This window comes from Camelus bactrianus, chromosome 34 (genome assembly GCF_048773025.1).
Source record: "Camelus bactrianus isolate YW-2024 breed Bactrian camel chromosome 34, ASM4877302v1, whole genome shotgun sequence".
NCBI classification, from domain to species: domain Eukaryota; kingdom Metazoa; phylum Chordata; class Mammalia; order Artiodactyla; family Camelidae; genus Camelus; species Camelus bactrianus.
The window spans coordinates 12,386,703-12,409,622 of record NC_133572.1 but is presented as its reverse complement, the minus strand read 5'-3'; the positions used below and the strand labels follow the sequence as shown (position 1 = coordinate 12,409,622).

Here is a 22,920-nt window from a genome sequence, read left to right as displayed (position 1 = left end):
AGAAACCCCCACACCAATGGACGTGAATAGCAGTGGATGAACCAGATTGAGCCACTGCAAGACCAGGCTGCCCTCCCAACACCAAATGACAACCAACGCAATGCATGCAAGGACCCAACTTCCCCTATACTTCCTCCCAGGAGCCCCATAAACCTTGGGGAACCAGGACAGACCCAAAAGAGGGAAGAGGAAGTGGTGACCCAGAGGCAAACCATATCCCTCTCCACCCTGCCACCTTTACTCCCCACCTGGAAAAGGGGGGGGGGGGGGGCTTTTGGACCTAACGGGGGAACAGGAGATACTCATGGAACTGAATATGAGATCTATGCCTCACACCAGGCCAGAGGGTTTAATAACTGAAAGTCACTGGAAAATAGGGGACAGGTACAAAGTGTTGTTAAGCCATGTAAAGAAGAAATTCACCATGACATAGCAGAAGTGACTGAAGAAAATAAAATCATTTTATATTTGTAGCCCACCAAGTTGAAAATGTTCAATGAAATATATGTATGTATGTATTATGTATTTAATGTGTTGTCTACTGTAACCATTTAGGGTTTTTGTATCTGTTTCATTGGTTATCAAACTCTGATTAATCACTTTTAACTTGGTCATATCAAATATTTTGGGGGATTCAGGATACATAAATTCTTAAGTCCCAGGGCCCTTTATCTACACCTATATTAGGGCCTTATGTATTTTGTGGACATGTCTGATTTTCCCCATTAAACTGATACCTCTTTGGGCACAGAGTTTAAGTCTGATGTACCATTTTATCCCCAAAGTACCCACACTATGCCTTGCATATGGAAGGTACTCAACAAATATTAATGAAACGCACTATCATGTATTTTACTGCTATCTCAAAGTAAAGCATATAGAAAAGTAGTTTACACATTTGTTAAAAAAGAGTGATCTGAGTGGCAGGTCTTGTCATTCTGGAATTATAGTTTGAAGACCTATGTAAGACTTTCCACCCTAGTAAACCAGTGGTTAACTGATGAAGTTGTGTTAAACATTTACAATCCAATCCAATCCATGTCTCCCAATTCATTGTAAGTCAAGAAAAATGTCCCAACTTATTTAAATTGAGAAAATCTTAAGAGTTCAAGGCAATTGCCTGTACTATCAAGGCAATTATCTATGTTACCAATTTCTCAAAAATACAATCATCTAATGCTGAAACCTGAAAACTTTATTCATCCTTAGTTATCCTGTAATGACTAATGATTAATAATGACTAATGGTTAATATGAAAACGTGTTCTACATTATAAATCATTTCTATTAATGTGTCAAATTAAATATAAACTTGAGGAAATTAAGATTAGATTCCTAATCTCCTAGACTGTAAATCATATTTACTCAAGTTGACCAATCACAGTTGGCCAAATAAACTATGTGTTTATATAGCCTGCAAGTCATCTGAGGGTCCTGTTCTGCAATCTTTCATTAAAATTTCTGGATAGAAATTCTATAGAAGATAAGAATTAATGCCAAAGCATTACTTTAAATGCACAGTTTACAAATTATTCCATAATTCCATATTTTAACAATAAAAAATTATTCAGTTTCCCCAGACTAAAAATTTACCAGGAAAATTAATACATTAATACATGAAGCATCCATTTTTCCTCACAATTGTTTGCTCCAAATTGCATTCTCAAAATTTTTTTTTTACTAGTTCTCTCCCAAAAACATACACGTAAAATGTATTACATGGTTGGAAACGTTTTATGTATAAAGAGACAAACGTGACTTATTGGGGCATAATTACAGTAGATGGTTGTGTCATCATTTTATTAGGAAAAACACCCATAGTCTAAGATGCAACTTGGGAACTCAATTCATAATTACAACAGAATGGCACTATAAGAATACAATTAAATGTAAAGTAAAATTCAATTGTTCTGTACCCTGTTTCTCTTTAAAAATGTATCTGATCACTAAAAAATGATACAATTTTTTAACTGAACTATAATTAATTTACAATGTGTTAGTTTTGGGTGTACAGTATAGTGATTCAGTTATACATTATATATTTGTTTTCATATTCTTTTCTATTAGATGTTATTATAAGACATTGAATATAGTTCCCTGTGCTGTACAGTAGGACTTTTGTATTTATCTATTTTATATATATAGTAGCTTATATCTGCTCATCTCAAACTCCTAATTTATCCCTCCCCACCCTTTCCCCTTTGGTAACCATCAGTTTGTTTTCTATGTCTGTCTGTTCCTGTTTTATAAACAAGTTCATTTGTAACATATTTTACATTCCATACATAAGTGATATATGGTATTTAAACATTGCTAATTATCAGAAAAATGCAAATCAAAACTACAATGAGGTATCACTTCACACAGGTCAGAATGGCCATTATTCAAAAGTCCACAAATGATAAATGCTGGAGAGGCTGTGGAGAAAAGACAATCCTCCTACATTGTTGGTAGGAATGTAAATTGGTGCAGACACTATGGAGGACAGTATGGAGGTTCCTTAAAAAACTAAAAATAGAGTTACCATCTGATCCAGCAATCCCACTCCTGGGCATATATCCAGAGAAAACTATAATTTGAAAAGATACACACACACCCCAAAGTTCACAGCAGCACTATTTACAATAGCCAAGACATGGAAGCAACCTAGATGCCTATGGACAGATGACTGGATAAAGATGTGGTGTGTGTGTGTGTGTATATATGTATATACACACACACACACACACACACACACACACACAATGGAATAACTCAGCCATAAAAAGAATGAAATAATACCATTTGCAGCAACATGGATGGACCTAGAGATTACTATACTAAATAAGAGAGACAGAAAAAGACAAATATACAAATACAACTATTTTTAAGGATGAAGTAAGTGTAGAAGAAGAAATAACATGAGGAAAATAGTCACATACATACACATATATATGATGTCAGAAGCCTTAAACTAAAACTAAGTCATCTTTTCTGAGTATTTAAGAGTTTTGATTATAACCTAGGGCAAAATAAATGTCTTTTACAAAAAGAAAAGAAAGGAAGCAAGGTAAGAAAAGAAAAAAGAAAGAAAGAAAGGGAAGAAGAGAAAGGCCAGGTCAGTGCAACAGCTGTTTTGGGCTTAGCACCTAGCTCTAAGCTTCCTGACAGCTAAAAGGCAAGGAAAACATAGTAGCCTGTTACTTAACCTCACCAGTGGAATTATGACAGTACTTTCTTTAAAGACATATCGTGGGAACATCTTAAGAAAATATAGAAGTGTTTGGCACAGTGCCTGGCATGCTGCAGACGTCTAAGGATGTTATCTAGTAATCTCAGCCAAAAGGAACAGACAAGTGAAATTTCTCAGGAAAGACACAGTTAATGCTACTCCCAAATCCTAAGAGAATTTCTCTACATGGATCATTGTATTAGGGACTTAAATGAGAGTCATTCCATTAAACCTGGCTGTAGCCGAGTTTGAATTACAAAGATAATTTTTTTTTTGAGGGGGCGCTCATTGAATTGGTGCCATGCACAACAGTGTCTTGCACATAGTAAGTAGTCATATTTAATGAATCTTGTTACACAGTAAGGCTCTGCAATCAGTATTTCTGGCCATCAAAGTCTTTCTTTTTCCTCCACCATTTGTAAATGACCTGAGCTTTGGCCAAGGCTCTCCTCCATCAGCTCTTCCAACTTTCTTGCAAGGGGAAGAAGAAAACCAACCCAAAATTCCCCGTCAACGGCACCTGCCATGACAAAGCACATCAACTGATCCAGAGCTGAGAGAGGGACCAGAGTAGAAGTGGATGACATCCTCCCCACGGTCTTGCAAGATGAAACCCTACCTTGCATCTGAGAATCCAAGTGAGTCTCAACTTCAGGTCACCCTCCTTACTTCCTGTTCCCTTTATCAGCAGGCTCGAACTTCCTCTTTGTCCCCCTATATGCCCATATCCACCACAAGTGGGCTCAGTGCCCACCAACTGGCCATTGAAATTGCTTTTGCTTTGCAAGGTCTCAAATGACTTCTAATTACCAAACATTATGCACACTTCACTGTGTCTATTTTTGGCCATTCTGAAACATGTATTTTGGAACACATTCTCTTGAAATTCTCTCATCTTGTGACTTACATGACATCCCACCTTTGTGGTTCTCTGACTCCTGTTTTCTCTCTCTTCTTTGTCAGGTCCTCATTCTCCATCTAACCCTAAAATATGTTCCCAGGAGTACCACTATTGGCTCTTTCCTTTTACAGGTTTTTCTAGCAAAATTCACCTCTGTGCATCTTCCTCAGCACTCCCCCCTGCCCCCAAGCAATCCCTGGGCCCCCTACTCTACATCAGCAGGAAATGGACCATGAATGCCTTGCATCCTCAAGGACCATGTGCTCCAATGCAGCCACGGAGGAGACTGGAGTTCAGAAATATCTCCCAAAGTCAGAAGTCACAGAACATGGACTAGGGAATTCAGCTCAGACAGCAAAAGCCAGGAGCTGCCAGAAAGATCCTCAAGCTTTTCTAGTGCTGGAGAAGAGAGTCTTCATAATTCCTGTCGAGCAGAACTGGGTAACCGCCACGAACAGTGATCTTTAGCCTTTCTCATTTTCCTCTTTTCTAAACGGGAAGCTTTACAGACGTTATTCTACTTCTTCTCTACCACTAGATTTTGAGTGCTTATGGGACAAAAAGAACATCTCTTAGATAGGGTACTGAGCGACGAGAAGCTACAGCTGGCCATGATCTCCATCAGGCATACCCAGAGACCAAGGACATTGAGGTGTACGAGTAACTTGATGGAATTTGGGGGTTATCCTCCTTATGGAAGAGCTGATAGTGCTCTATGAATGATCAGAAGTATGTTCATGGAAGTCCAAAATATAGAACCATCTTCCTCTTCTTCAATGGTGACAGTCTCCAGTTTTGAGCTTGGCACGTGACTTCCCAGAATGGAGACTGTGGCTTCCACTTTCCCTTTGCAGGAGGTAGTCATATGACTAGGTCAATGAGATACTAAGCAAAAATGTTCATGAAGCAGCTTCTGGGAATCTTTCTGATGAGACAAAACAAGTGTATCCTTTGCTCTGTTCTTTTTCCCTTTCTCCAACCTGCTGCCTGGAACTCAGATGCCACCATCTATGACAAAGTAATAAGATAAAAGGAATCCTTGTCCCTCATGTTACAGAGCACTGTATTAGTCCTCAAGTGCCAACTCAGATTTTTATGTGCAGTTAGAATAAATTTCTGTATTGTTTAAACCACTGTTAATGGGAACTTCCTGTAACTTAGAGTAAAATCTAGTCCTAACCATATAGGTATACGAAATAGAAAAAGGTCTCTTGTTTGAGAACAAATAAATGGTGGTACCATTCACTAAGACAGGAAAGGGCAGGTCTGGGTGGATGACTGGATTTTGGATGTGCCGAGTACAGAGAGCACTTATAAAAATACAAGTTGAAACACTCTCAGATGCAGAATTTAGGCAAAAACAAAAATGCTGGAAATCTAGAACATGTAAAAGGTATATAAAAACCTCAAGAATGGATATTTATCCAAGGAATACATGTAAAGTAGATGGGAACCACGGAATGAATCTGTAAACTATTTTAAGCCTACAAACATCTGTCATTTCTCATATTCTGGCTTTCATTCTCCTATTTTTCAGTACTCATGGTATTTTTGCTGAGTCAATCTCATGTTAGATCTGACCTTGTCCCTCAAGAATAGCCAGTGGAAAACACTGTTCTAATAAAGTCAATGGAAAGTTCACAGACTTGTCCAAATCTTATCTGCCCTATTTATAGTCTAAGAAACAGAACTAGAACATTTAGGGTAAAATGGGCCTTTTTGAATAACCTCCATCATTCACAGTCATAACTTAAAAAAAAAAAAAAAGCATAAAAATCTCAGGATAGAAAGTACCCACGGATTCTTCTAAACTCATACACCATCATAAATGTTACTATTACAGAAAGATTACATATCATAAATATAATTTACCTAGCAAGAATTCTACAGGAACAAATTTAAGAACTATTTCTACAACATGTTTGAAAGAGTAAGAGAACCCAAAACTTCTCTTTCAACAAATAATGTGGCAAATATAAAGTGTTGTTGTAAGTACTTCCCATGTACTCTCAAGATAGATCTTTTCCATCTCTGATATTCACACTCACACATAAAAACTCACTGATGTTATTCTGACATCAGCAAGAAAATCCAGTTTAAATATTGGGAACCACCTTTCAACTGCAAGGTCATTTCAGCATTGCTAGGGTTTGCCAAAGGAGTTATAGAATGTCCCTCAGAGGTTTTCAAGACTTGGTTAGACACTCAGCTGAAGGAATTAGCTTAAGATAACTTGAATGTACTTCTTTTGCAGCAGGGAGTTGAACCACAGGATTGTTTTTCTATGACACTATTTCCTGGCTGGAAATTGAAGGGGGGGGAAAAAAAATAACAGTGAGTTTGAAATCTGAGGGTTTATTATTTAAATTATTTCCTCATATTTAATGAGCTGCAAATTTCACCATCTACGGCATTTAAATATATCCAAGACTCTAGGACATTTTTCATGCCCTTGCCAAATGGGATTTGTTTAATTTCAGACTAATTTATACTTAGGATTTCTCTGAAGGAGGTACTGGCTGCAGCTTCTTAACTTCCAGTCAAGGCAGAGAACCACAAGACTGAGCTACCACAGCGGACTGACCTCTATTGTTCAAGGACATGTTGGCTTGCCAGGATACTCTCGGATACTTGAAACCAGCATTTGAAGTCATCTCTAAGGTTTGGAAGCAGTTAATTTTTCCAACCAACAAATCTACGCAGGCAATTTTTGATTAATGGGTTAATAAGGTGGAGAAAGGTAGTGACTGAAATCGAAATCATAGATAAAAACAAACTGCAAATTATCACGGTTACTCCGCATCAGGTCACACCTCAACATCCTGAATTAAGAATGAAAAAATATGTATTAAACAGTAAGGGGAAACTGATCCAAAGACTTATGCAGGCTACAACCCAGGAAATCAGGGATGTCAGGTACAGAGTTTACAGGAGAATGATGGGCTACGCCCTAGATCCTTAAAAAAAAAAAAAAAGAATCTGGACTCAGAATTCTCTTAAGGGGTGTAGGAAAACAAGATCACTTTAAATCACTCCTGCTCCAACAAGCTCAAAATTAGCAACAAAGTAATTGCTGAGCAAATTATTAAACCGTTGGATCACAACACTGCTTGTTGAGGACTACTACAAATGACACCAATGTAAGGTTTCCAAAATGTCTGGTAAGTGAGTGATTCCTGTCAGAGTTCCTCTCCTCGAAGCAGAGGCCTGCCTTCACTGCACCTCTCTGTAAGGCCAGCCCTCGGCTCCAGAACCTGGGAGATCAGGGCTCCTGTGGGTCGGGGTCCCTAAGCAGATGCTGCTGCTGCATTTACAGGCCACGGATTAAACCACACGGCATTACAGCTCAAGTGTCTTCATCCTCGGTGCTTTTCATCTGGAGAATGTTCCAAAGGCAAAAGAAAAGCAACTTTTGAGATGGAAAGAGACTAAAACCAAACACAGTCTTCCTTCATAAAGAAGGTACACAGGGAATGAGTGCATGTGACCGGCTTACCCTAGACACAGCAAGCAGTTGATAAAATGACCTGGATCTATAAAATGTGCCCAAGTCCCCAGTTCTTCTGTTTCCTGTCTGTACACTTGGGAAAGTCTTTTATTTTCCTTTAAAAAGAGGCAAAAGGAAAAGGAAGAGAAGAGGAGGAGGAAGGGAGGGAGAGAAGAAGAATTCTGTATGATACCCACCTTAATGGATTGTTGTTCAAAATTCAACTTTTGATCCAAGGTCAAAAAGTTAATTATATGAAAGTTCTTTGCACAGAACAGAAATCTACAGAAAATAAATTTCTGTTTACTATCTGATTACCATTTCTTGAATTCAGTTGATCTGATGCCCTCTTAAGTACCACCTAATTCTGTTCCATATCCATGTGGAAGTTGCACTTTCTATTGCAAAATAAAGATACAATACTTAATGATGGAAATGTAAACTGGTGCAGCCACTTTGGAAAACGTTTAGTTTCCTTAAAAAACTAAAAATTAGAGCTACTATATGATCCAGCAATCCCATTCCTGGGTATATATCCAGAAAAAAACAAAAACTCTTAATTCAGAGAGGTACACGCACCCCAATGTTCACAGCAGCACTATTTACGACAGCCAAGATATAGAAACAATACAAGTGCCCCCAAACAGATGACTAGTTTATGACAGATAGATATACACAGCCATAAAAAAGAATGAAATATTGCCATTTGCAGCAACATGGATGGACCTAGAGAGTATTATGCTAAGTGAAAAAAGTCAGAAAGGCAAATACTGTATGATATCACTTACATGTAGAATCTAAAAAGTGAATATATATACAAAACAGAAAAAGACTCACAGGCATAGAAAACAAATTATGGTTACCAAGGGGGAAGGGGGGAAACAAATTGGAAGTATGGGATTAACAGACACAAACTGCTACTTATAAAATAGATAAGCAACAAGGATTTACTGTATAGCACAGGGAATTACATTCAATATCCTGTAATAACCTACAATGGAATATAATCTGAAAAAAAATAAAATAACTGAATCACTACACTGTATACCTGAAACTAATGTAATATTGTAAGTCAACTGAGATAAATTTGGGAGTTTGAGATTTGCAAATGATAACCACTATATATAAAAATAGATAAAAACAAATTTCTTCTGTATAGCACAGGGAACTATAGTTAATATCTTGTAATAACCTTTAATGAGACAATATGAAAATGAATATATGTATTTATGTATGTGGAGATATATAGATATAGATATAGGTATATAGATATATATGCGCATGCTGGGACATTATGCTGTATACCAGAAATTGACACAGTATAACTGACTATACTTTGATTGAAAAATAAAGTTAAAAAATCTAAGTCTTAGGAAGCAGCTGCAGAGAACAAGAACTGGTTAGAACCCAGTCCAAGATGATGGAGGATTTACCTTCCAGTGGACCTTGAGCCTCATTATCCGCTCAGTGTAATGTATTAGCATGCTAAGTAACATACCCAATAGCGCCAGGACAGTTGACAATTGCCATGACGACTACCAGAAAAGCCCATACAAAAACCCAAAAACTCTTAACAAGGACTGACTGGCTCCATCACACCCAGAAGGAGAACATGATGGCAGAAACCTCCCATAAAGGTCCACCTGGCATAACCCAGGCCAGAGCTGTCCCTACTGCCCATCTTGGCTGACAGCTCCCCACTCAAGTGCCTTTTCCACACTTAGTGCTTTCATTTCATTTCCCCTTCTGAGCAATAAAACAGATACTCACTTATGTTAATAACAACATACAATACTTAAAAGACAAAGAGAGCTATATATTCACAATCCATAGGCCACATATACAATGAATGTCAAGTACCAGGTCCAACTCATAGGATACCATTTATTTTAATATAGATATATCACACGCTTAATTTATAATGTGTTTGACAACTTCTATGAAACTGTGTACCCTTTTCATAACAATTGGGTACCTAGTGATGATGCCAAACAGTTTATGTCTTACTATTGCCCAAAATACTTTCTCTTGAGATATGAGTCTTGATTTTTTTTTTCTGTCCTATTCTGTGATTATTTCCTTCTCTGGAATTAGCTAAAGAAAGCCTCATCTAATAACTGCTCTTTACTAATAACATTTAGAAAAAAGACATTGGTTTATTGCAAAGTTGTCAGGGGCTAGGTACTTTACATACAATGCTATTGAGGGGACTGCGGAAGCCTGATGCGAGCTGATAAACGAACGTGCTCCAGGCACTGTAGCAGGCAATTTCCACATGTCATCTCATTGAACTCTGACAACAATAATGACAAATGTCTATTATTATTTCAGATGAGAAAAATGAGCCTCAAGTGAGATGAGACTCACCCAAATTCATGTAATGGGCTATAAATCTGTGATTCCAGCAGGTTAATGTGTCTCACTCCAAATGTTTAAATATTAACCAGTCGATTTGTACAGAGGAAATAAGGTTTACAAAACTTCTCCTAGAACATACAATTATCTATACAACAATCACACCTGTGGGGAGCGGCATGAATCTCTCAAGACTCCAATAATGAAGAACAGAATAAAAACACAGCAGTGATCCACAAAGAAAGCCGAAATCCCAATTGATGCCACCTTTTTTATTTCCTTTAGTTACTTCTTCCTCAGATTGGGACCTTCACAGCCTTTCGTACGTTTCTGGTTAGAGGCAGATACCTATTCTTTCTTAGGCTAGTTATTTGAGGACAAGAGTAAGATCTGGAATTTCATAAGTAAAAACTTTCATGAATTAAAGAATTTTCAAAAAAAACCTTAGGCCTCCAATAATGCCACTGGCGTCCAATCAAAAAGTATTTATTGTATAACTACGCTCTTCTTAGCCCCAGCAAAATGTCATCTGCAGAGCAGACTAGACGTCCTCTTGTATCATTTCATTGTACCCTGTATGTTTTCTTTGTAGCTGTTTCACGTCTTCCTGCCCCCACCAGATCAAACACGAAGCCCCCTAAGGGTTAGGACTACGTATCTGTCTCGTTGCCTGCTCGATTCCCAGATGCACGCACGCACACATACACAGCATTTACTAAACATCTCCTGCAGGACTGGATGAACTAAAGGGGTTAGCAGCTGGCCAGCCACCCAGTCCATGGTAGAGCACTTTGATTAGCGTTTCCTAGGGGAACACCAACTCTAAACAAATGTTAGGTATAAACAAAAGACCCCCCCCAGCTTTGATATCTTTAAAATAACATTGTTGCATTTTTTTTTTTGCCTTATCAGAATGTTCCATGTGGCTTTTCTGCCTATAAAACAAAGCCAAACTCTCTGAACTGATCTCATCCAAAAATCAGAGAGCAGCCTGCCATCACACCTGCATCAGGCTATTTCTGCTCCTTCCCAGAGTCATATTTACTTTCAAAGACAAGACCTTCCCTCACATTTTCATGACTTTTTCCAAATTAATTTCTCAACAAGCAGCTATACCTGCGTGGTTTTATCTCCTGCCTGTTGTTACCTATTAATACTCCAAATTCAGCTCACTTGAAATCTCGAAAAAACTATCACAAGGCAAAGAATATGAAAACTACACAGCATTAAAAACAATAAGAGGATTATTATTATTAAAATAAATACTTGTCAGCTTAAAATTTTCTGATAAAGTTCTTCAAAAAAAGTCTAATAAATCTCCCCCATTGGTGATTAGCACTATTTTAATTATTAAAAAAATTTTACCTTTGTAGAAATGAATTATTTAATCAGGTTGGATTTTTAAATCTTGAAGCATTGCAAATGGGCTGGAATGTGCATAAAGAAATCAACATTCTGATTTCAAATGCACGTTTTCTATAAAATCACCTTTGTCACACTCTACAAAAGTGTCTTCTCGCAAATTTCTTTTATCAAAGATGGCAGAATGCCATCCCTGCAGCATCTTTTGCAAACTAAGCCTTTTTCTACTGAAATAGTCATGTCCTTTTCCCAGAACTTCCTTCCATAAATGAAACTCCATGATATTACCTCATTCAGTTTTCACCTAATGAGAGTTACTGCTTCTGTTTAAAATGGCAACACACATAACTTGTATGTGCATGGACAGACAGACTAATGATCTGTGAAGCACATTTTTATATCAACTCAAAATATAAAAATGAATTGCTCTTTTGTATAATCTCCGGCTCATGGCTCTCAAACGTTTTCTCCACCTATTTTGGTAAGACATGCTCAACCGTATTCTTTTCTTCTGCTGTTGGACTTCTTTTCTCACTATGCAATGGCATCTTTTCTATTTAACGGCTACTGGAAAATCTTGTAACAAAAATGAAACCTCACCTCTGAAAATATCAAAGATTGGTCAAGCTATCAGTTTCCAAGTTCAAATTCCTTTATTAATGAGGTGGAATCATGTTATGATTATTGTATTTTCTATTCTTTTAATGATGACAGTAAAAACTTTTTTTTCTCTTTTATATTTTTGTTATGAAATATATCACGTATGTAAAAGTGTGTTGTTTATATTTCAGAGAGAAGTAATAAAATGATCCATCATATACTAGCCACTTATCTTAAGAAATGGAGCTTTGCTGGTAACTACAAGCTCCCTGGGGGAGGTTTTCTGTTGTCAAGTTCTTTGAATAGACTTTGAATACTTTTGAAAAACCCCTTTCATCCACCCTTCATTCCACTCCTAATTAAAGACGCTCAACCTGGCCCCTCTACTAACACTTCCAACCATTCTCTAGGTGCCTCATCTGGACCACGTGACCACTCCAACAACTCCTTCCCTGCTCTCTAAACTTCCCTACATATTTGGCTTTCTGATAAACTAATATGCAAATCTAATGTTCCCAATGGCTAGTGCTGATTGTTTATCTATGAGATACACAGCATTGTGCTCAGTCCCACATATTTAATCCTCACAATAACCCAGTGAAGCTGATGAGTTTTAACATCTTTGTGGTCTTTTATAATACAAGAGTGTTTTTTCCTGTGTAATAAATAAAACTTTTTTAAAATAAATGTCTGTTGAATGATGACTATTGGAAGAATCTATACGTACTTGTAAAGAAATAAATAGACATACTTATCCATCTAGAATTCAAGGAAAAAATGTGGAAGGAGGACAACAGGTAGAAAGTTTGGTATTACTGATGACAACATCCCTATTTTAATGCTTAAATGTATTCAAGGAGGGAATAAAAACATGTGCTAATTCGTTCTTCACATGAATTCTCTAGGACACTTTAAAATGAGGGAATTTCATCTTTATGCACTTTCAGTCCTTTTCTTCTTTGATGAAATCCTATAAAGGGGATTAAGTACTTGTGGCATCTATAATTTTTCCCCTTGGTATATACTTTCCTGGTAGAAGTTAAATTAAGGTCACAGATACACAGCAGGTAAGCTTATTTTTAAAAGAGAAAGACTTTTTTGGGGCTTTGTCAAACCCTGACTGAGTGTATTTGAAAAAAGCATTAGCTCCATTTTTTTCAGTTATGATATAATAATTGTGCTGCCTACCTCAAAGAATTGTATGAATTACTGTGATAAAATAATTTTAGTTCTTTTAAATTAGGCACTCTAAAAATAAGTAAAGTTGTTTCACACTGTTCCATTAATTTCAAGTCTCCTTATTTTGAAAAGAAAATATAAGAAGGGAACAAATGGCAACCATAATTTATTTTCTAACTACTTGCTCCGAAGAAAATGCTTTCTGATGCATGTCTATTATAATCTGTTTCTGCCATTTCTTAAGAAACAGCAGTAAAAATTAAAAATGCCCTCTGACCCAGTAATTCTACTCTTATAAATCTTGCCTAAGAAACATGTCAAAATATCCCCCCCAAAAAAGTCTTATACATAAGTATATTTATGGTGGCCTTAATAGCAAGGGGAAAAGGAAAAAAAAAAAAAACCTATGACTGGATAAAGTTGTGGTATATTTATAGAATGGAATACTACTCAACCATAAAAAAGAATAAGATAATGCCATTTGCAGCGACATGGATGGACCTGGAGATTGTCATTCTAAGTGAAGTAAGCCAGAAAGAGAAAGAAAAAAACTGCATGATATCACTCGCATGTGGACTCCAAAAAGAAAGAAAAAAGAGGATATTAATGAACTCACCTACAAAACAGAAACACACTTGCAGACATAGTAAACAGTCTTACAGTGGGGGTGGGAAGGGATACATTTGAGAGTTTGAGATTTGTACATGTTAGCCACTATACGTGAAAATAGATAAAAAAAACAAATGTCATCTGTATAGCACAGGGAACTATAATGAATATCTTGTAATAACCTTTAATGAAAAAGAATATGAAAATGAATATATGCATGTATATGCATGACTGAGACATTGTGCTGCATACCAGAAATTGACAGTGTGACTGACTACACTTAATTTAAAAAAAAATTTTTTTTAAATAATCATCCAATAATAGGGTGATGTTTAAGTAAATTGTGATTTAGACACATGATGAAACATCATATAAATATTAAATATGTTTTTAAAAACTTGATCATAAGGAGGAGGGCCTATATAAAATGAAAAAGAAAAGACCATGAAATGGTCTATACATTCTGAGCTCAACTATATTTTAAAAAAAAGATTAAAATGGAAAAAGTTAGCAATGCATGTTTTAGAATAGTCGAGTTATAGAAAATTATATTACCCTCTTTTAGTTTCCTTATTTTTATACTGGATTTTTATTATGTTTATAATAAGGAAAATTGGAAGTCATATTATAGAAAAATTCTTTCGAGACACATTTTTAAATCCAAGGGGTTGAATTTACCCAGAAACTGAAGTAAAGTATCACATGATGCTCTGGTTCCCACATGTGGACACTATGTATTAGACTCACCAGCACTTCACATATTTTATTCAGCAAGGAGTAAAATTAACCCGCTCGTGGGCCTCAGTACTGTGAGATCCCGAAACTCTGGCAATGCACAAACAGAAAACTCTGCAAAACAGCACTTACTCACCGAGCCCACCCCAGTTCCGTTGTTGACCTCACTGCTCTCATTAGACCAGCTATCTGGTTCTTCTAGAATTCAAGTTCTGTTTCCCTAAGTTAGCCTGGTGGACAATTACTGTCCGGCTTCATGACAGAGAGCTAAATGATGGACCCTGACCCCTTCTGAAGTCCACAAACAGATCATTTCAGTCCAGAGACCACTCACAATTTGTTTTGCAGAATAAAATGGTGTCAACCAACCACAGTGGCTGAGTAAGTTGCTGAGGACAACCTCTTCTCCTTCGTCACTCTTTTACTTTGTTTGGTTTAGGACAGGCCTAGCACTGTCCATCAAGAGAGCCATAAACCTCCCAGAATTTCCTCTGCTTTCAAGCAGGCTTTGTTCCCCAGACCCATGTCCTTGTTCTGAGACTGAAAATGGTCTTAGAGGAAAAAGCGTGGGCTTTGTTATCAGAGAAACTTCGGTCTAAATGTTGACACAGCCATTTATTTGTCCTGCAACTTTAGGCAAGTTAACTTGATTCCTAGCACCTTAGTGTCCTCATTGGAAAATTAAGGGAACAATTTGTAACATTTTTGAGTTTGCAGTAAGATTTCTTGAAATGGAAGTAAGAGGCTTGATACAGCATTCAGTATTAATATTCACTAGGCTGTAGTTTAAATGCATACACAGGTGTTAAAAATAAAGGTTGCAACTGATGCAGTTTTTAAAATAAGGAACAAGGACAAGATGCAAAATTGTTCAAAGGGTCTAAGAATCAGAAGACCTCATCAAAGGGTCATACAGATTGGGAGTTGGAGATTAGGAAGGAAGATATCTGTTACATTGATTTTAGCACCTGGTGGATATTATTTAGCACTTGGTTGATATTATTTTGATTATTTTTCCCTTAATTACCATTACTGGAGTCTGACACGAAGTTACAGAACATAAATGTAAAGCACAATGAATTCTCGGTAAACAAACGTCCATGTAACACCCAGCATCCACAGGTCACAATACAGAACACTGCCCGCGACCACAGAAATCCGAGAGGGATTTTTAAAGAAAGCTTATGTGTTTTTAAAAAGAGTCTTGCCTATTTCAATGTGGTAAGTAGTGAAAACATCCTCATACCTCCGTGTCACTCACCTGAACATTAGGACACTGCACGGCATGTAGAGCAATAATGAGGAAGAACCCCCTGGGTCTCCCGGTTTCTGCTCAGACCCACAGCACGCCCACCCGCTCTTTGCTTTGGTGTGCTGCCAGATGTCCCCCTCCACATCCTCAGTGAGGCACACAGTGGAAAAGGTCATCCAGAAAAGTGTCTTTCCTGGGCTTTGACTAAGACAAGTGCGAGCAATGTCACTCTCAGAGCACTGCATTGTATCAAAAGACCAGGGCGTTCACATAAATGAAAACTCGTTCAAAAATCATCAAACGTGACTTTCTTCCTCTGTTTATAGCCTGTGGTATATAAAACTTAAAACTTAGTGAGTATAAAAGGTAAAAACATCAAACACTGAAAATATGCAGTCAATTAACTCCCACAAGTAGAAGTATATTAAATAAGAGTTCTTAAATATCAAAGCTGGTACCTGGTTTATATTTAACAGAGTCTTACAGTTCAAGAACTTAAAAACTGAGTAAATAAGAAAATCATCTTCTAGATCTTTATATACTGATCAATGAACTAAAATTAAATTTTGCGATATGCTTTCAGCCAAGGTCTAGCCTCAACCTAGTATTTTGTGTGCCTGTCTTCATTAAGGGGCCCAGGTCCAGAATCTAAAGGTATCTACACTGGAAAGAATCTTTCGGGGAAAGGGGGTGGGAAGGGATAAATTTGGGAATTTGAGATTTGCAAATGCTGGCCACTATATACGAAGACAAATTACCAAAAAAAAAGTTACTTCTGTATAGTACAGGGAAATATGTTCAATGTCTTGTAATAACGTTTAATAAAAAAATATGAAAAGGAATATACATGTGTGTATGCATGACTGGGACATGGTGCTGTATACCAGAAATTGACATATTGTAATTTACTGCACTTCAATTAAAAAAAAATTGTAAATCAACTATATCAATACAAAAGAAAAAAAATTCTTAAAGAAAAAAAAAAAAAAGAAAAAAAGAACCTTAAAAACCATTTTATTCCACCCCCTCCATTTTCCATACAGAGAAAACAAAGACCCGGGGAGGTAAAGTGGCTTATCTCACGTGGCCTAGCGAAGTAATTGTGAAGATGATTCTGAATTCTAACTAATGTGCTTTGCCTTATACAAGGGATTTCCTAACTGTTCTCACAGCCTTTGGATTTCCAGATACTTTAGATCAAGGCTGCCTTAGTGTGAAAGATTTTTAGCAGTCTGTTGCAGAACACCAGACCCTATTATCCCTTCTCCATTTCCAAGCAGGCAACTCCTCTTTAACTGGTTTTACATATTGGTTTCCCTATTAGATTTCATTAGAGGAACACACTTGGCTAAAATAATTTGAAAGCCATCACTTTCTATGAGTATCAGTGAACTTTTTGTTTTCAGAAAAACTGTATTGTGTCAAAAGAATCAACATAAACCTGAATTATCCAAGATAAACTTGAATTGCTGTTAACCGTTAATGAAAACAAATAGCCTTTAGATTGACACTCCTGTTCCAAAAGATGCAAACTTGCAAATAAACCACTAATTGGCTATTAGTTGGAACTTGACTAATTCATTTGAGTTACATCATATATTGTATCTGTTTTTCACAGAAGAAAAGTACTCAAGGAAAATATATTTTGAACGTAATTTCACATGAGAGGGTATAAAAGACCAATGCATGTACATCAGGCACATTTCCACAAACAGCAAGCCAGTTACAATGAGAATGTCAGCTGTGATCATCATTTCAAAATGCTGTCACTATTTGGGAACTTTGCATCTCAGGATACCTTTAGTCAGAGAGATCTACCTCCGATCATTCTAGTTGCATACAAGGAGCTCTCTCTGACACTAACAGAGAAAAATCTATGCTCTGGCAATGTCTAAAATGTCCTGACTTTGTTAACTCCTTATCACAAGGAGTCAGTATCCACACAATCAGTTTTCCAATTAACTGAAAGACGGTGGATTTAAAACAGCCACAACAACAAAAATGGCTTTTTGGTATAAATAGTATTGATTCTTCCAAAGGTAGAAATCACATAAGCCAAGATGAATGAATTCTGATTACATAATAAGTGGGTGTAAAGGAATTCAGTATCTGTTTGAGGGCAAAGGGAGCAGTATCTTTCCACCTTTTGCGTAGGAATTTGTCCTTTAGTTAACTTTCTAGCCCTGTTCCCTTGGTAACCCCATAAAAGCCAACAGGTTACGTACTGCTAGGCAACTCTGCTTATGGTAGAAATGATTTCTGATTTATAGACTACACCTATGAGTATAATAAATACCTTTGGGCTCCCTTGAGGGACAGGCCTCGGTCACTCAGCCTCATGTTTTCAAAGTTCCTTCATGTTACAGCATATATCAGTATTCCACTTTCTTAACAACTCACTGAGATGTAACTCATGTGACATATAATTCATTTAAAGTGTGCAATTCATTGGTATTTAGTATACTCACAGAGCTGTACCAACATCACCCATCAACTTAGAACATTTTATTTATCTCAGAAGAAACCCTGCGCCCTTTAACCATCACCCCACTCTGACCATCTCCTCCAGTCCAACCACTGACCTATTTTCTGTCTATACGGATTCGCCTATTCTGAACTTTCATGTGAATGGAATCATAGCATGAGGTCTTTTGTGCCTGGCTTCACTGATTTAACATAAATGTTTTCCAGGTTCATCCATGTTGTAACATATATCAGTACTTCATTCCTTTTTATGGTTGAACAATATTCTATCATATGGATACACCATGTTTTATTCATTTGTCAGTTGATGGACACTGGGGTGTGACCACCATGAATAATGCTGGCATAAACATTTGGATACAAGTTTTTACTGCAAACAGCATTATTTTATTTTTTATGGCTGAGTACTATTCCGTTGTATAAATATACCACAACTTCTTTATCCAGTCCTCTATGTCTATGGACATTTAGGTTGTTTCCACGTCTTTGCTACTGTAAATAGTGTTGCTCTGAACATAGGGATGCATGTGTCTTTCTTAATAAGAGTCTTCTCCAAATATATGCCCAAGAGTGGGATTGCTGGATCTTATGCTAAGCCTATTTTTTCAGTTTTGTAAGGAACCTCCATACTATCCTCCATAGTGGCTGTACCAATTTACATTCCCACCAACAGTGTAGGAGGGTTCCTTTTTCTCCACACCTTCTTCAGCATTTATTATCTGTAGACTTCTGAATGATGGCCATTCTCACTGGTGTGAGGTGATACCTCATTGTAGTTTTGATTTGCATTTCTCAAATAGTTAGTGATATTGAGCATCTTTTCATGTGTCTGTTGGCCATCTAGATGTCTTCCTTGGAGAAATATCTATTAAGGTCTTCTGCACATTTTTTGGTTGGGTTGCTTGTTTTATTGATATTAAGGTGTAGGAGCTGTTCGTATATTTTGGAAAATAGTCTCTTGTCAGTCATGTCATTTGCAAATATTTTCTCCCATTCTGTAGGTTGTCTTTTTGTTTTGTTTATGGTTTCCTTTCCTGTGCAAAAGCTTTTAAGTTTAATTAGGTCCCATTTGTTTATTTTTCCTATTATTTCCATTACTCTAGGAGCTGGTTCAAAAAAATATTGCTTCAATTTATGTCAAAGAGTGTTCTGCCTATGTTTTCTTCTAGGAGTTTAGGGTTTCTGGTCTTACCATTTAGGTCTTTAATCCATTTTGAGTTTATTTTTGTATATGGTGTTAGAGAATGCTCTAATTTCATTCTTTTACAGGTAGCTGTCCAGTTTTCCAAGCACCACTTATTGAAGAGACTGTCTTTTCTCCATTGTATATTCTTGCCTCCTCTGTTGTTGATTAATTGACCATAAGTGTGTGGATTTATTTCTGGACTTTCTATCCTGTTCCATTGATCTATGTGTTTGTTTCTGTTCCAGTAACATACTGTTTTGATTACTGTAGCTTTGTAGTATGGTCTTAAGTCAAGGATCATGATTCCCCTAGCTCTGTTCTTTCTAAGATTGTTTTGGCTATTCAGGGTCTTTTGTGTTTTAACTTTTTTTTTTTTTTTAACATTTTTTGTTCCAGTTCTGTGAAAAATGTTGTTGGTAACTTAACAGGGATTACATTGAATTTGTATATTGCTTTGGGTAGTATGGTCATTTTAACAGTATTGATTCTTCACATCAGAGAACACAGTGTATATTTCCATCTGTGTCATCTTCAGTTTCTTTCATCAGTGTCATAGTTTTTCTCAGAGTCCTCTGCCCATTTTTTAATCAGACTGGGTTTTGTTTTGTTTTGGGTTTTTCTGGACCAATGATAACATATTCAAACAGTATCTTTTGTGGTTATTTTATTTTTAATGTTATAAATAGCATAATGATTAACACATAAATCTTGGGAAATCTCTGGTTACATCCATACAATAAATTCCTAGAAGAATAATTAGTCAAAGGACATAAATATATAAAAGGTCTTTTTATATATATTGCCAAATTTGCCCAGAAAGGGTCTTATAAATTATAACCGTCATACTGAATTTTGTTTTGGCCGTTGAACTGTTTGCCTTCTTTATATATTCTGGATATTAACCCTTTTCAGATAATATGATCTGCAAATATTTTCTCCCATTCAGTAGGCTACCTTTTCATGTTGTTGATGATTTCTTTTGCTGTGCAGAAGCTTTCTCATTTGCTGTCATCCCATTTGTTTACTTTTGCTTTTGTTGCCTTTGATTTTGAAATCAGATCTGAAACACCATCACTGAAACCAAGGTCAAGGAGCTTACTGCCTATGTATTATTCTAGGAGTTTTAGGGTTTTAGGTCTTATATTCATCTTTAATTCATTTTAGTTAATTTTTCTGTACAGTATAAGACAGTAGTCTAGTTTCATTATTTTCCATGTGGCTGTCCAATTTTCCCAATACCATTTCTTGAAGAGACTGTCTTTTCCCACTGCATATTCTTGGCTCCTTTGTTGTAACTGAGCATATATGGCTTATTTCTGGTCTCTCTATTCTGTTCCGTTGATCTATCTGTCTTCATTTATGCTAACACCGTACTGTTTTAATACTATAGCTTTGTAATACAGTTTGAAATCAGGGAGAGTGTGATGCTTCCAGCTCTGTTCTTCCTTCTTAAGATTGCTTTAGTAATTTAGGGGTTTTTGTGACTCCATACAAATTTTAAGGATTTTTTTGTTCTATTTCTGTCAATGTTTTGAATCAAACATTCAGTTAGCCCCTCCTTTGCAGATAAACTGAGAACTAGAAATCAGACAAACTTATGAAGAAATGAGCTCAGGTTTACCTATCATGTGACTGTCCTGGTAGCTGACATGGTTGATCTTTGCCAAGTACGGAAAAAAGACGAGTTATAAGCAGCTGTTTAAGAAATCTCAAAGACTCCCATCTCTGTGGGTGAATATTATTGATATGTCCATTATTGAAACTGCATTGATTCCCAGAACACCATACTCAAAATATAAACACAAACATATTATCAAATGTAATTTTAAATTATCCACCACTTTGATTATCAAATTCAAACCCAAGCCCGTCCTCATTTTAGCATGCTTATTTGAAAGTTGTCTGTAAAACTATCTATAAGGATTCTCACATTTTCTAGGATGAGGAGTTAATAGATGTACACATTTGGAGCAATGACTAAGCCTAATTTTACTCACTTTTTGTTTAGTTCAAGTCCTGTCCAGTACTCTGGAATTAATCCTCCAGAATGGGAAAAGCATCTGATAGTAACCAGGGTGCTGAATTAGAGAAGGGAAAGGCACCGTAGGAGTAGCTAACATCTATCTGATTTTATTGGTATCTTCTAAAGAAAGCCCCTCAGGTAGAACGAACATCTATACAGAGACATCTAGTGGCAAAGGAGAATCATGCAGTTATTGGCCTCGACAACATGTGAATTTTACCTTTGCTCCATCTTCATCCATCAAGGGGGGAAAAAAAAATCCTGAACTCTAGATAATGACCACTTACAGTATTTACAACAGCATCGGAATAAGAAAAAAAAGGCAAAGAATTTTAACCTAATCTTTTTTCATAAATAATAAAATTAAGCTTATAGCCAAGATGGATTTATTTCCACTGGGTTTCTCTATTTTTCTCAAGCCATAGTACCATTCAGAGGTAAAAGAACAGTTTTACCAAACTCAATCTTTCCAGAGACATTAAAAGCCAGAATAAACCAACTCCTGTATGTTGCAGAACATTAGTTTAATAGCATTACTTTATAAAGCAATATGACTGCAACAAAAAAACTAAGAAAACTAATGATCTATATCACAATTGAAATCATTAAAATGAAATAACAATGAACCTTAATTAAACTATTCAGTGACCTCAACATAGTTTCTTATGGGTCTTTTTTTTTATATATAAATCTTTTTCTTTCTTTCTTTAAAATGAGGTTGAAAATTAAGCAAAAACTTCCTTTAGTGCAAATAGTGTTTTCCCCATTCGCTTCCTTTCCTTCTGGAACAAAAAAAGCAACTGCTTTTCAGGTTTTCCTGGCGAGTTGGAGAGCAAAAGACAGGAAAATGGTGGACATTTTGATCTGAGTCTCAAAAAGGTGTCTACTATGAAGACCAACAGGTACAATGGTTTTATTTTAAATTAATTGTGATCTTAATCATTTCAGCAAACCAACCTGGAATCTTGCTCAAGACTAAACTTCAGAATGAGTATTTAATTGGCAACGTGTGTTGTTTTTACCTTGCCTTCAAGGCAGGAATTTCTTTCCGCCACCAGAAGAACCAGCCAAACACTTCCGGCTCTCCCCCATACGAGCTTCTCTCGTCCCAGAGCTGATCCTTTTCTCCCCTCATAATTACCATAGTTTCCCATGTTCCCTGATATAAAAGTGGGCTTTAATATTTTATGGTCAATTTGCAGTCACGTCAGCTTGTGAAAACACTAAGGTTGCATTTGGAATTGTTCCCCAGTCACCAGGCAGAGTTGATATCTCACTTTTCTGGGCACCTCACTTCTGACTGCTCAAATACTCACTGTTCTCCCCGTCAGTCGCTCAGTATTTACCAGGTGCGAGATGTTCTGGCATGGATTTTTACTGAGGAAGCCTGAAACTGTTAAACATCTCATTTCACCTATTCCCAGATTATAAGTTGATCCTATTTTTATACAACTACATCATATATCATAAGCATATAAGATGATAAATATCTATAACAAGCAAACAAATTGGTACAAACTTGAAGAGCATCGAGAAA

At 36.6% G+C, this 22,920-nt stretch overlaps 1 long non-coding RNA gene across 1 annotated transcript in view; it reads right to left on the bottom strand.

Annotated features, from left to right (window-relative positions):
- LOC141575935 (uncharacterized) overlaps window positions 1-14,701 on the bottom strand; it is a 273,778-nt gene extending 259,077 nt beyond the window's left edge. The window contains exon 1 of the long non-coding RNA XR_012504044.1: window positions 14,575-14,701. This is a non-coding gene — a long non-coding RNA (uncharacterized LOC141575935). The remainder of the gene's footprint in view (window positions 1-14,574) is intronic.
- Window positions 14,702-22,920: the final 8,219 nt, after the last annotated feature.